General features: G+C 39.7%; 1 pseudogene; it reads right to left on the bottom strand.

The window, feature by feature from the left end:
• Positions 1 to 10,345: 10,345 nt before the first annotated feature.
• On the bottom strand, positions 10,346 to 12,665 carry LOC134631771 (hyaluronidase PH-20-like; annotated as a pseudogene).
• Positions 12,666 to 12,952: the final 287 nt, after the last annotated feature.

The following is a 12,952-nucleotide window of genomic DNA, read 5'->3' as shown; positions in this document are numbered from 1 at the left end:
AGGCCGTATTTACACTGAACATTAACATGCTCCTGAAATATCTGATATATTCATCAAAATGCTCCTTATTGTTAACATAAATGACTTCTTCATTTCAGGAAAAATACCACTCTCGGTGTTGCACTGAAGTAGTGGGTTAAATGTATTAACATGGAGACAGTGGCACTCCTGTTACTCATTTTATTTAGGCTGTTTTAGGCTATAAAATCAAAAGTTTTTATGTTTACACAAATATTTTAGCGTAAGTGCTGTTTCAAGTGTAAATACTGTGTAATGCAGGTTACCTGTAAGTTACAGTAGGCCTCACTACAATCATTAATACTTGTGAGTAATGCTGGACTCACAAAGAAGTCCTACCATTAATTAATATTTCAGTCTTAAATATGAACAACCTATCTCTATTAATCAGCTATGTACCACAGGCCTTCAAGCTTACAGTTATTAAACCGTTACTTTAAAAGCCATGACTTGACCCAGCTGTCTTAGTTAATTATAGGCTAATCTCCAACTTTGCTTTTATCTCAAAAATTCTTGAAAGAGTAGTTGGAAAAACAATTAACAGATCATCTGCAGAGGAATGGCTTATTTGAAGAGTTTCAGTCAGGTTTCAGAGTTCATCACAGCACAGAAACAGCTTTAGTGAAGGTTACAAATGATCTTCTCACTGGCAGAACTCAGGTGGTGAGGGTGGGTAGATGCGTCTCTAACAGCATCACCATCAACACAGGGGCACCACAGGGATGTATCCTTTCGCCACTGCTCTACTCCCTCTACACTTCAGACTGTGTGGCCACTCACGGCTCCAACACCATTGTGAAGTTTGCTGACGACACAGTGGTGTTGGGTGCCATCTCCAACAACGATGAGGCGGCCTACATGGATGAAATGAAGAATCTGGCATCATGGTGCCAGGACAACCATCTCCAGCTGAACGTTGGCAAGACCAAGGAGCTGGTGGTGGGCTTCAGAAGGAGCAGAAGGAGTCAGCACAGAGACTACAAGCCCATTATTATCAATGGAGCTCCAGTGGAGAGGGTGCAGTCCTTCAAGTATTCGGTGTCCACATCTCCTCAGACCTGACATGGTCTGCCCACATTCAGGTCCAGACCAAAAAGGCTAGGCAGCGCCTGTACCACCCACGACAACTGAGGACGCTCAGGGTCTCTCCAGAGATCCTCAGGACTTTATACAGGCACTGTGGAGAGCATCCTCACACAGAATATCACATCCTGGTTTGGGAACAGCTGTGTTAAGGACCAAAAAGCTCTTCAGAGAGTGATCTGTACAGCAGAATGCTGCTGCAGGATTGCTTCCCCCCCCCGCTTCAGGACACCTACACCAGGAGATGCTGGACTAGAGCAGCGCAGATACTGAAGGACCCGTCCCATCCTGGCAACAAACTGTTCCAACTTCTGCAATCCGGTAGAAGGTTCCGCATCATCCGGGCAAGGACAGAGAGACTCAAGAGGAGCTTCTATCCCCAAGCCATCCGGGCCCTGAAAAGCCTTCAGTTAAACCAAAATCCTGCAGCAAGAGTACTGACAGGGACTAGAAAGAGAGAGCAGATTTCTCCTATATTGGTTTCTCTTCGTTGACTCTGCGTTAAATCCAGCATAGAATCCAAAATCCTGCTCCTCACATACAAGGTCTTAAATAATCAGGCCCCATCTTATCGTAATGACCTTATAGTACCATATCACCCCATTAGAGCACTTCACTCTCAGACTGCAGGCTTATTTGTTGCTCCTAGAGTATTTAAAAGTAGAATGGGAGGCAGGGCCTACAGATTTCAGGTCCCTCTTCTTTTTTTCAGTTGTTGCCTGTCCCATTCGGCACTGTAGAAATCAGAATTATTGTCTGAAGGCCAATAAAAATGCCAGATTTTATTTTCCCAAGTGGATCATTACAATTTTGTCATACTAGTCCATTTGATTGCTCTTTACTATTTATTTATTTATTTAACTTGTAAGGTATTTCAAGCGGAACAGACAGGACCAGGGGACAGGAAAGAGAAAGTTCAAGAAAAGGAGAGGGAAAGATAAACAGAGGAGAAGAGGAAAAGAGAGAAAAGACACTAAAAATCTGCTTTTTTTTCCTGCTGGGAAAAAAAAGAAAACAAGCAAAAAAGAACAACACAGTAGCAAAACCACAGCAACAACCGAGATAAGCATGAATAACCTTAAATAACAAATACTGAATGTTACTGAGTGGCACACAAGACCAACAACGCGGTAACAACAGTATGCTTAGAGGCAGCAGCCAAGGAAGATAGTGTGTCAGTGAACACCTGTGTGCATGAGCGCACTTGTGCTCATTCACAGTTAAACAGTTACACAGTTTCACCATGTAACCATCTCTCTAGGGGCCTCTGACAAGCTCATGGGCCGCAGTTGGTTGATTACTGTCAGGTGTGTGGAGCCAAGAGTGGGAATCTGAAAAAGCATTGCCCCAGAGAACAGACATAAAGAACAGAGACAGAGGAAAACAAACTTTGGCAGAAATACAGGGAGAACAGAGGGACCATGACAAAAACATTGTTAAAACAAAAATCACACAAATTTCCTTACTTTTAATGCAAACTTTATTTCATAAAGCTTGAAAAAAGCGTTTGAGGCTTTGTGCTCATTAGTTTACTTTGATAGAATCTGACGGCCATTGGAAAGAGGGTTTAGAGCACTTGCACACTGGCTTCATTTTTCAGACCAAAAATGTATGTCAATCTTATATAAAGTCTGTTGGTTAGCTGTATTCCAACATGGGATAATTTTAGATCTATTCTCATATGAACTCAAGCATTGAGAAATATGCAGTGCTCAGCATAAATGAGTACACCCCTCTACATTTGTCAGAAAACCTTTAGTTTCCTTTCAGAATCAACATTTTCTATGAGATACTATAATACAAAATACTCCCACAAATGTGGGCCATTGATTGCAAACAAGATTTGTTAATTTGCACACACAAAAAAGTGATTTTCCTAACAAACTCATTCAAGCCCATGTTGCAAAAATGAGTACACCCCAGTTATAGTCTTAGGAGAAATGCCACACTTAAGACTACAAAATTCGAATTAACAGGCATTCAACCACAGGTGAGTCTAATGATTCATTTAAGAGGTGTCCAGCAGACAGGTGATGATAAAAGGGCATTACTTAACAAAAAAAAGCCCTTCCCATTTCATGCTGCCAGCAATGGCTCCACGTGGAAGAGAAATTTCACAAAATCTGAGAAGGGAAATCATTTCTTTACACATAAAAGGTGAGGGCTACAAGAAGATCAGCAAAGCTTTACATATCAGTCAAAATACTGTAGCAAAAGTGATCCAAAAATGTAAAAAAGATGGACGTGCAACCATCTTACAGAGACGTCCAGGCCGTCCACAGAAGTTAACATCTCAACAGGAGCGTCTCCTGATGAAAACGGTTGAAGAAAATCACCATGGAAGTTCACTGCAGTTAGCTAAAGCAGTAGAAAGCCAAACTGGAGTGACCGTTTCCCGTGACACCATCCGGCGCACACTGCAGAGGAATGGCATGCATGGGTATCGTCCATGAAGGAAGCCTCTCCTAAAGGCCATGCACAAAAAAACACACCTAGAATTTCCTAGGGCCCATGCTGAAAAAGATGAAGACTACTGGGACTCTATACTCTGGAGTGATGAGACAAAGATCACTGTTTTTGGAAATAATGGTTTCAAAACTGTATGGCGTCATAAAGATGAGGATTTCAAAGGGAAATGCATGGTGCCTACAGTGAAACATGGTAGTGGCAGTGTCCTTATGTGGGGCTGCATGAGTGCTGCTGGTGTTGGGGAGCTGCATTTCATTGATGGTATCATGAACTCAACAATGTACTGCTCTATTTTGAAGAAGAAAATGCTGCCATCACTCCGTGTATTTGGTTGTCATGCACTTTTCCAACACGACAATGATCCAAAACACACATCTAAAGCTCCTGTTGCATTTCTGAGAAAGAACAGGTTAAAGGTGATTGAATGGCCAAGTATGTCTCCTGATCTGAACCCAATCGAACACCTGTGGGGAATTCTGAAGCGACAAGTTGAGCATCACTCTCCATCCAGCATCCAGGCTCTAAAAGAAGATATTCTTGAAGAATGGAAAAAGATAGATGTTGCAACTTGTTCATTCCATGCCTAGAAGACTTGGTGTTGTCCTTGAAAATTACGCTGGTCATACAAAATACTAGATGTAGTAGTTTTTGTTGCAGGGGGGTATTCATTTTTGCTTCAACCAATTTTAGTAAAACTGAAGATTTTGTGATCTAAGTTATATTATTAACCTCAATTTCATGTTATGGAATTAAACAAGTGTTCAATAAAACTCAGCCTTGTGAAAATTTTGGAAATTGTTCTTTTGTTCATTGAGCTACTGATTAAATTCATACTTTTTGAAGGGGGTGTACTCATTTATGATGAGCACTGTAGATATTAACCTGATGGTGAAACTAAAAGGAAAATGTGGGGCTCACCAAACTTAGTAAATGTGAGCTATTTCATTATGATTCAGTGGTTCATTGTTGGCCCAAAAGTCTTTTTATTTTCTTAAAAATCTTTACTTTCATCTCATCATTTCAATTAACAGTGAATTTCTATTTATAGCATTTGTCCTCTGCTAATGGCATAACATTCTTGTTTAATTGTGTTCATAGCAGAATGATCCTGATGAGGCTCTTTTCATGTAAACCAAATTCTTCTCTAATCACCAGTTTGCCTTGGATTTGTTCTCTGGCACAAAATGTGCATGTTTAAGTCTTTTGTAAATGAAGCTGGCAGCCCCTGTTGCTGCTTCAGTAACTAGACAGCACCATTCATTCAGAAACAAAGGGGTGATGGGTACACAGGCTTCAGTATTGAACAAGCTGCTCACTGACCTTCTCCCAATTGCTCCCAGGGCTGTTTTCTGGGATAAGAAAGATATCCTGGGAGGGCTGGAACTGCTGCCTCTGACTGGTGGAGGGGAGCCAGGCTTCCAAAGTAACCAAACTACTTATCCAGGATTTTGCAAAGCACAAGAAGTTTGGTGGTCTTAAGCAAAACAGCTATAAAGCTAACTATCATAAAAACATGAAGACACGGCTTGCTACCAAATTGCCAGGTCCATGTTTCTGTATTTTTTTTTGTCCTGGTTATAGAGCAAGCAGTTAAAATCTCCCTAATCTAGTTAAGATAGCAATGTTCAAATGTATCTAATGATTGGCTCTGCTCTTTACTTCATTTACACAGGTGAATTTATGTGTAACCATCACCCTGACATCACGCATACAAGCAACTTAATCTGCCTCAACAGACCTAAATAAATATCAATGGCACTGAAAGTATCTGTACATAATGTTATATCTGGAGATGGTCGTGAGTAACTTTTTTTTACTCTAGTGGTTAAAATTTGATTTGTGAAGAAATTCATGAAATCGTTACTAGTTAATATTAAAGGAATACTTGGCTTAACAGAGCTCTGACTTTTTTAAGGTGTGCATTTGAGAGTTATACCAGGGAGTTAAGTACTTCCAATGCTTTCTTTTTCACAGGAGCTACAGTATCCAGAGTCATAGATAGTGAAGAAGTAAAATTATTAACAAGATAATCATAAAATAAACTTAATAAAAAATAAAATAAACTTAATTGCAGCACTTTCAGAAAGACATCTACTGTGATGAAGTCTTTTCCCCACTACTGTTGCCATTATTGTAAATTTAAATGTATTAAGAAATGATCAGACAAAAGAGGGTTTTCAGGAAATACTGTTAAATGTTCAGTTTCTATGCCATATGTTAGAACAAAATCTAGAGTGTGATTAAAGTAGTGGGTGGCATCTACCGTGGGAGAGTTAACAGGGGCTATGCTGCCTCTAGCCGAGCTGGCTACAGGGGCCTGGCTAGCTATGGGATTTTCAAGGGTGCGAAGCTGGGTCTCCAATTCAGTGATCCTGGCCTTCAGAGCTGCAAACAGGCTACATTTATTACAAGTATCGTTATTACTAAAGGAGGCTAAGGAGTAACTAAACAAACAAACTGACACAATGATCAGAACTGTGCAGAAGGGGCAGGTGAAGAGGCCATGCTGCTAGCAAGTTGGTTATGAGCTAAGCTAAGCTATCAAAAAAAACTATAAGTCTGCTAACTGATGTGACACTTATTGGCACAGTCTGCTGCTGGCTTCCACATCCAGAGAACAAAGAGACAAAGAAGAGAAACTTCAAGATTTGACTTTCTCTCTCTCTGTGTTGGCCCTGCAACTGCCTGACAACTTGCCCATGGTGCACTCTATTCCCTATGGCATGGCTCTTGCCCCACCACGACCCTGAATTGGATAAGTAGAAGAGAATGAATGGATGGATCGATGAATGTATAGCTGTATTTGTTTTGTACATTAACACTAATAGCCCAGGTTACACCATACTCTTATTGCAAGAACCTATATGTTACACTAATCGTGCTAAAAGGAATATTTTCTGAAATATGTATGCAGATGGTGTTTTGTTCAACAATCTGCATTCTCGTTTTAGGCTGTGTTAAATCTAGTTGTTTCATTATATCCTCAGGACCACTTGCTGCTTTGAATGACAATACACAAAGAGAGACTATATTATGCTTTTCAGGGCTTTCTCTTTCCTTTGGAGTATTAAAGCTTTCGCTTCATATGTAAAACATTTGCAAAGTTGCAAAGGCCAAAGAGACTTTCTCCCAAAATCACTCTCACTGCCTGATATGCCTTATTGGCAGGCTTTTCTTTTGGTATGTTTTTTCCCATGGAACACATTTGCATAATTCCTTCCTAGCAGCATGTTTGGTACATGCTTCAACAAAGCTGGTTATAGCAGACGCCTGGGAAGAGTTTAGCTAGAGGTGTCACAATAGTGAGATTGTGTGCACCAATCAAGGCAGAATGGGCTTCTGGGATTGAGGAAGAGAGAAAAAATAGAGACTTTCAGACCGAGAGTGAAAAAAATACCGCATAAGACCACAAACGTAGTAAAGGTGACATTTTGACATCCAAGTCTATGGAGAATGACTCACTTTGGGAGCCTGCAGGTTGCTGCTTGCTTTAACAAATCAAAAGAGCATTGATCTTGACAGGTAGACTGATCTGTGAAATCAAATAATATCACACAGTCTGTATCACACAGACTGCATAAAAACTGCATCAGTTTTTATCACAGCCTCCTTTTTTATTAGGACCTCATACCTTGTGAAAGACAGGTAACTTTTTGGGTCTCAGTCAGGAACAGCCAACATTTTATGACTTGATAATTGCCTAATCTGACTTAGTGACCACTGTAACAAAATTTGTAATTTTTTAGCAGAACTTTGGCTCCAGTTTTTAACAAAAACATTTCATTTAGCTACAGTTTCAGTATTATATGTTAGGTTCACATTTTTACATGCAAGATACTGCTAAATAGCTTACGATCATCAGGAATAACTGATACCTCTGGTTGTAGCATCCAAATCTAAGGTGGGAACATAAATGTGTGCTTAACCTATCTGAAAGAGAACAGGGTGAAAGAAGAGAATTATGAGGAGAAAAGTGGGGGAAAGGATCATGGGGCCTTTCTGTCCAATTATCACAATGAAAGAGCCTATTAATTGTGAGTCAGTATCCATAATGTATCTGCTCTGACAGAAAACAGAAGCTGGGATCCTTTGGTAAATTGCAATCTGGCTGTTGTTGCTGGAACTGGATTTCTAATTGTGTTCCCCCAAAAGTGCTGGGTGAAAGGGTGGGGTAGGATCAGCATGGGAAGCGAGTGCGTTTCCTCAGTGAAGCATCAGTATGGTCAGCAGAACATTCAGTCACAGCCAGTGACCTAGAAATGCTCTGCAATCCCCAACAAAGCAGAAGAATCAGGACAATAAAGCTCTTATTACCCCCGGACGACAGTTTCCATCTGACAGAACAGATTATACAGGCAGCTGAGCTGAGCCAAGCTGGGCCAGGCTGGGACCAGACTGCCAAAGCACAAAGGGTGACGGCTCTACCAGGAAGAGACTGTGGATCAGTCAGATTTTGGGTGTGTTCTTTTTCGACAGTTTATACATGTACAGTGAGGCCTCAGGATGGAAATAATATCACCAAAGAGTGACAAAATTATGTTCACCTGTCTTGTTCAACTTTCCCCTCTGTCACCTAACCCATAACTGTAACCACGAGACAGTTTGGAGACAATATGCTGAGGTTTAGTTAACAGTGTTGGATGTATTTGTTTATTTTTTAAAATTATTAAAATAGTCGCAGAATTTGTCTGACTGTGTAAATCACTGCACGAAGCTGCAAAGTAGTTATGTATCCAATCCTTTGATTATGTCTGTGCATGTAATTGTAAGGTCACTTAGCTAGATTTCAGAGAGGACAGCTGTTACACTGTGATTCAGTATTATGTTTTTGATCATAAATGTCTGTCAGCTGTTAAGGAGCTCTAGTTCAAATGTTGAAGACGCACCTGCAAGATAAGTAAACCAGTGCTGGGATACCAGTGAAGAGGAGAACAGGACCCCTGGTTTAGTTATTCTTTTTTTTTTTTTTTTACAGTCTTTAAATCCAAATCTAGTAAAACTATAAGATGTATTTTTATATATAAAGCTAACCAGCAGTGTATAATCTAGCTGCAACATTAAGGTGATATGCAAATCACCAATAATTATCTGGTAATACAAAGTTTTGAAAAGTACCAGCCTGCATATAGAGTCTTACTTTTGTTTGTCTGTTTTGTTTGATGACAGTGTTGTTTTATGTAATTTCATCTGAATTGGTGTACAGGTCTACACATGACTCTAAGTAATAAAAAAGTAGTGCCTATTGTTTTTCTACAGCAGTTTATTTCTGATCACATTCTAATTACCTGTGTAAGAATCAAAGATTGTAGAGAAAAATCTACAAAGCAACATTAAAAAAACAAAACAAAACAAAGAAGGAAAAAAGCTCAGAATTTCAAATGGTTGCTAAACTTTCAAACTACAGCAGAAACCAGGAAGAGAACCCAGACATAAAATATTCATGCAGCCCACAACAGGCAGGCAGATACTGAATTCTTCTGAACCAGTCCTGAATATAGATGAGAGGATGTGAACAGAAGCCAAACATGTGTTCTAACATAAAATGTCACTGTGCCCTGGAATTCAGTTATTCACACAACTAAACAATGAGTGAATGTCTCAGTACTGCACTCTGCACACACCACAATACAGCACATTTTTACAGCGGACAATGTATCTTGTTGTCACTTTAACATTTTGAATCGTTGTATTGAGGCAGGTTAGCCTCCACTTATTTCCAGTCTTTATGGTAAGCTAATCTAACCAGCTGTAGCCCTGTGTTTAACATGTGGATGTGAGTGTGGTAATAGTCTTCCTCTCTGCATCCCAGTTAAACTTTTCCTGTAAGATATGAGCACTTTTTACTCAAATCTCACACTATTATAAGTGATCATCTTTTCTAACACTTAGGGTTGAAATACCACAGTAGTAATTCTTGCTGTTTCTTTATGGCAGAAACATTTATGGAATTGTAGAATTTTTAGCATGCGTATTCTTGCATGCAACTTTATTTTTCAGTGCACGAAAAATGCCCGTTCTGGACCTCATTAAAACTCAGTTCAATGTCTTGCTTATTCCAGTTATTTGTAATGCATATCTTTTTAAAAGGTGCAAAAAAGTATAACAGTAGGAGTTTGATTTGGAAATCAAATGATGTTCTTTTTTCTGATAGAAAAGGGGGTTGCTTAAGTTGGTGTCATAGAAAGAGCACCACCCGTGTCTGTTATTAAAACACACCTGACACTATATTGTTCAAAAATCCTAATCCTAAGCATGTTATATTCACTACTCACTAGTACAGTGACAAAAAAAATTATTTTAGTTGCAGCTGATAATTGTTATCATAGTATTTTATTAACCAGCTGGCTTTAAGTACCACAGCAGATAAGAGCCAATGCGAGGGCCAGTAGCAGGGCCTGAGGTTGTTAATTTTAGCATCACAATGTTGCATTTTTTATTGATTAAATTTTGGGAGGCTTTTATTGTGTAAATGCCTAATAATAATAGCATAAGGCAGTATTTTGTTGTGAATCTTGTGCTGGTAAAAACTCCTACTGTGGTGACCTCTTGTGGCAAGATAAGAGCTATTATGGAAAATGGCACAGGATATACCCAGTTCTTTCTGATCCTTGGTGTCAATTATCAGTATATAATTGACAAGTAATCACAAAAACACAGGTTAAGTCCATTTTAACCCTTTTTTAGTTTAGACATATTTTATGAAAGAAGGTTGTTGAAATTAAATAAAAAGTTCCTTTAAACAAACTTATGATATGTCTTTCCACAGGGGCCAAGGCAAACACACATACACAAACACATTCACTCACTCACAAACACCCACACCAAGACACACAAATATAAATGTACATGGAGGATGGAGCGTGTCCTATCAGCAGCACGGTTCCTTGTGGTGATGACTGCGTCGTGAATGACATTGTGCGTAATGACCGACCAGCATGGCTTGTCAGTATAGCACATGCAGTCAAAGTTTTTGTTGAACCAGTTGATGTCATCTTGTGAGAGACCACCGCTCACAGTCAAAGGTCCACCCTGGTGTTGCTGTTTGATCCGGTAGTGACGTGAGTCCAGATGAAGGAACACGTCATCATCCCAGTGCTTCCTTTTACAGCGACCTTGGCCCTGGCAAAGTGCATCACTGCAGAGGTGTGTTACAGTGGAAACATTCACAATGTACCTGTTCATAACCTGCTCCAAGTGATGTTGTGCATCAAAGCAAGAGTCCTGCAGGGTTGTGGGATATTGGAACATTTGATTAAAATGTTATGATTGAAGTCTTGCATGAAAGATACCTAAAAGCAACCAATTTCCTATCAAAAGTACAATCTACCTCTGTGTCTGTGACATTCATGTCTCCCCAAGATACGACGCCAGCAGCGCCCAGAGCAGCAGCTTCTCCAATGGTGTTAACCAGATCAAACTGCACAAACAGAACAGAAAGAGTCAGGGTAATGTTGACTGATAGTTGAACCTCATTATTCACGTATAAGACTAAAACAAGTCTATTTCCTAAAATACATACTTTGTAGCAATTACCTAATTCCCTGATAACATGTGTTTGTGTGTGTGTTTTTAAATGTCATGTATTTTTACAGGTTTTTATGAAATCATTGTTTAAGACTGAGTGCAGGCACGTGGGTGTAATCCTGAGTATAATGGAAGATTTGATGGGAAAGTAAGTAAACAAACCATGTTTATTGTTGTTACCTTAAAGCTTTAGTTTAATCCAGTGAGTAAATAATACACTTATTAGAGTTAAAACTTTTATAAAGATAAGGATAACGAAGAATGTAGCTTCAGGACAATTAATACTGGTTTCACTTTTGAAGGCTTTTAAAAATTGAAACATAAGAACAAAAAACAAAAGCAAACTAACAAAAAAACTGAATTGTATGTTTCCATGTACTCTGTGCTCTGCTAAAGTAGCTTTCCATGATTCACTGTCTACTTTGACATTAGAATGAATAAAATTGAGGAAAACATCTGCCTGAAAAAAAGAGTTTTTTGAATAGTCTGAAGCCTGAGCTATAGTGCTGGAAGATGTTAGTGAACAAAGTTTACTGTGAATGAGAGCCTTGTACTTAGAGTTTGTACTGAAAATAGTTCATCCCTAAATTCTATGTTGGATGGCAGATACCTTTTATTCCATCAAGGACTGGTGTGGCATACAGAGCACAAATTGTTTCTCAAGGTAATATAATACTGTGTGTTGAGCAGTGATGTCTTACTTCTGACATGTAGTCATCAACGCTGTCCTTGTACACAGGTCTTATGTAGGCATAGATAGGGATTGAATATGTGCTTTGGGGGAGGGTTGATACCCTCATGGCTTCCTGGATGCGATGGCGAACAAACAAACGAGCTTTCCGGGAGTCTTTGAGGACCAACTCCAGGTAGATGGAAGGAAAGAGTGCCGTGGACTCTTTCCAGAGCCACAAAAGATTGTCATTCCTCTGTTTCTCAATATCAGGACAGTCTCCAGTGAAGCCCACCATGTCCTGGTTGTAGTCAGGATACAAGTAGTAACCCCAAAGTCTTTTTGGCCTCAGTTTCTTCCCAATTTGGATGGATCAGACAAAATACCACTTGGCTGCTCTTTCAAACACAATCTTTGCCCTTTCCTCTGCCTCATCTTCAGAAAGTGAAGCATTCTTCTTTTTTAACTTTTCGATGGAAACCTCTCGGTAGATATCTTTGCTTCCCCAGTTTCAAATCCACTGCGGTCTCCACTCTTCAAAGTCAAGCACAGCCAGGCCAGGTCCATCGGTGGGAATATAGTGCTTGATGTCATCTGCAGCATCGTCATGGTGGTCCTGCATGTCTATCATTTACGGCAAACCTTCATCATGCATTTCTCCAGTGTCTTCTTCAATATAGGGAAAGATGCCAAAGCGGTCAATGTAAAATATGGAGATGCTTTGGTTGGTCACCGTTTTCAGGGTGCTGCTGACAAAGCTGAAGTAGGAGAGGTCAAGGGGCATACCAAAGTGGATGTTACACAGCTCAGTTGGAGCATTCCACGTGAACATGAAGTGATGACCAGGAAGGATGGGGTAGTCTGTCCTTGGTAAGGACCTACAGGAGGATATCAGGGCCATTGCGCTGACAAACAGGAATAAACAAATGCTGTGTTTCATGGATCAGTTTCACTCCATACATTTTGTAACAAGAATGAGATCTGTCATAAAAGGAAACAAACACCAGTTAGGTTCGAGGCCCTGATATTGATATTCATCTTGCTTGGACAGATTTGTGCTGATGCCAGACTTATTGCTCTTTTTCTGTCTTCAAAAGGGGCAAAGTTTAAAAGATGGAATTTCATCATTGAATCATTTCTTAATTTTCCCAACATTTTCTTGTTCTTACCACATTCCAACATTTCTTT

Source organism: Pelmatolapia mariae, linkage group LG7 (genome assembly GCF_036321145.2).
Source record: "Pelmatolapia mariae isolate MD_Pm_ZW linkage group LG7, Pm_UMD_F_2, whole genome shotgun sequence".
Lineage (NCBI taxonomy): Eukaryota > Metazoa > Chordata > Actinopteri > Cichliformes > Cichlidae > Pelmatolapia > Pelmatolapia mariae.
This window is presented reverse-complemented; position numbering and strand designations above follow the sequence as displayed.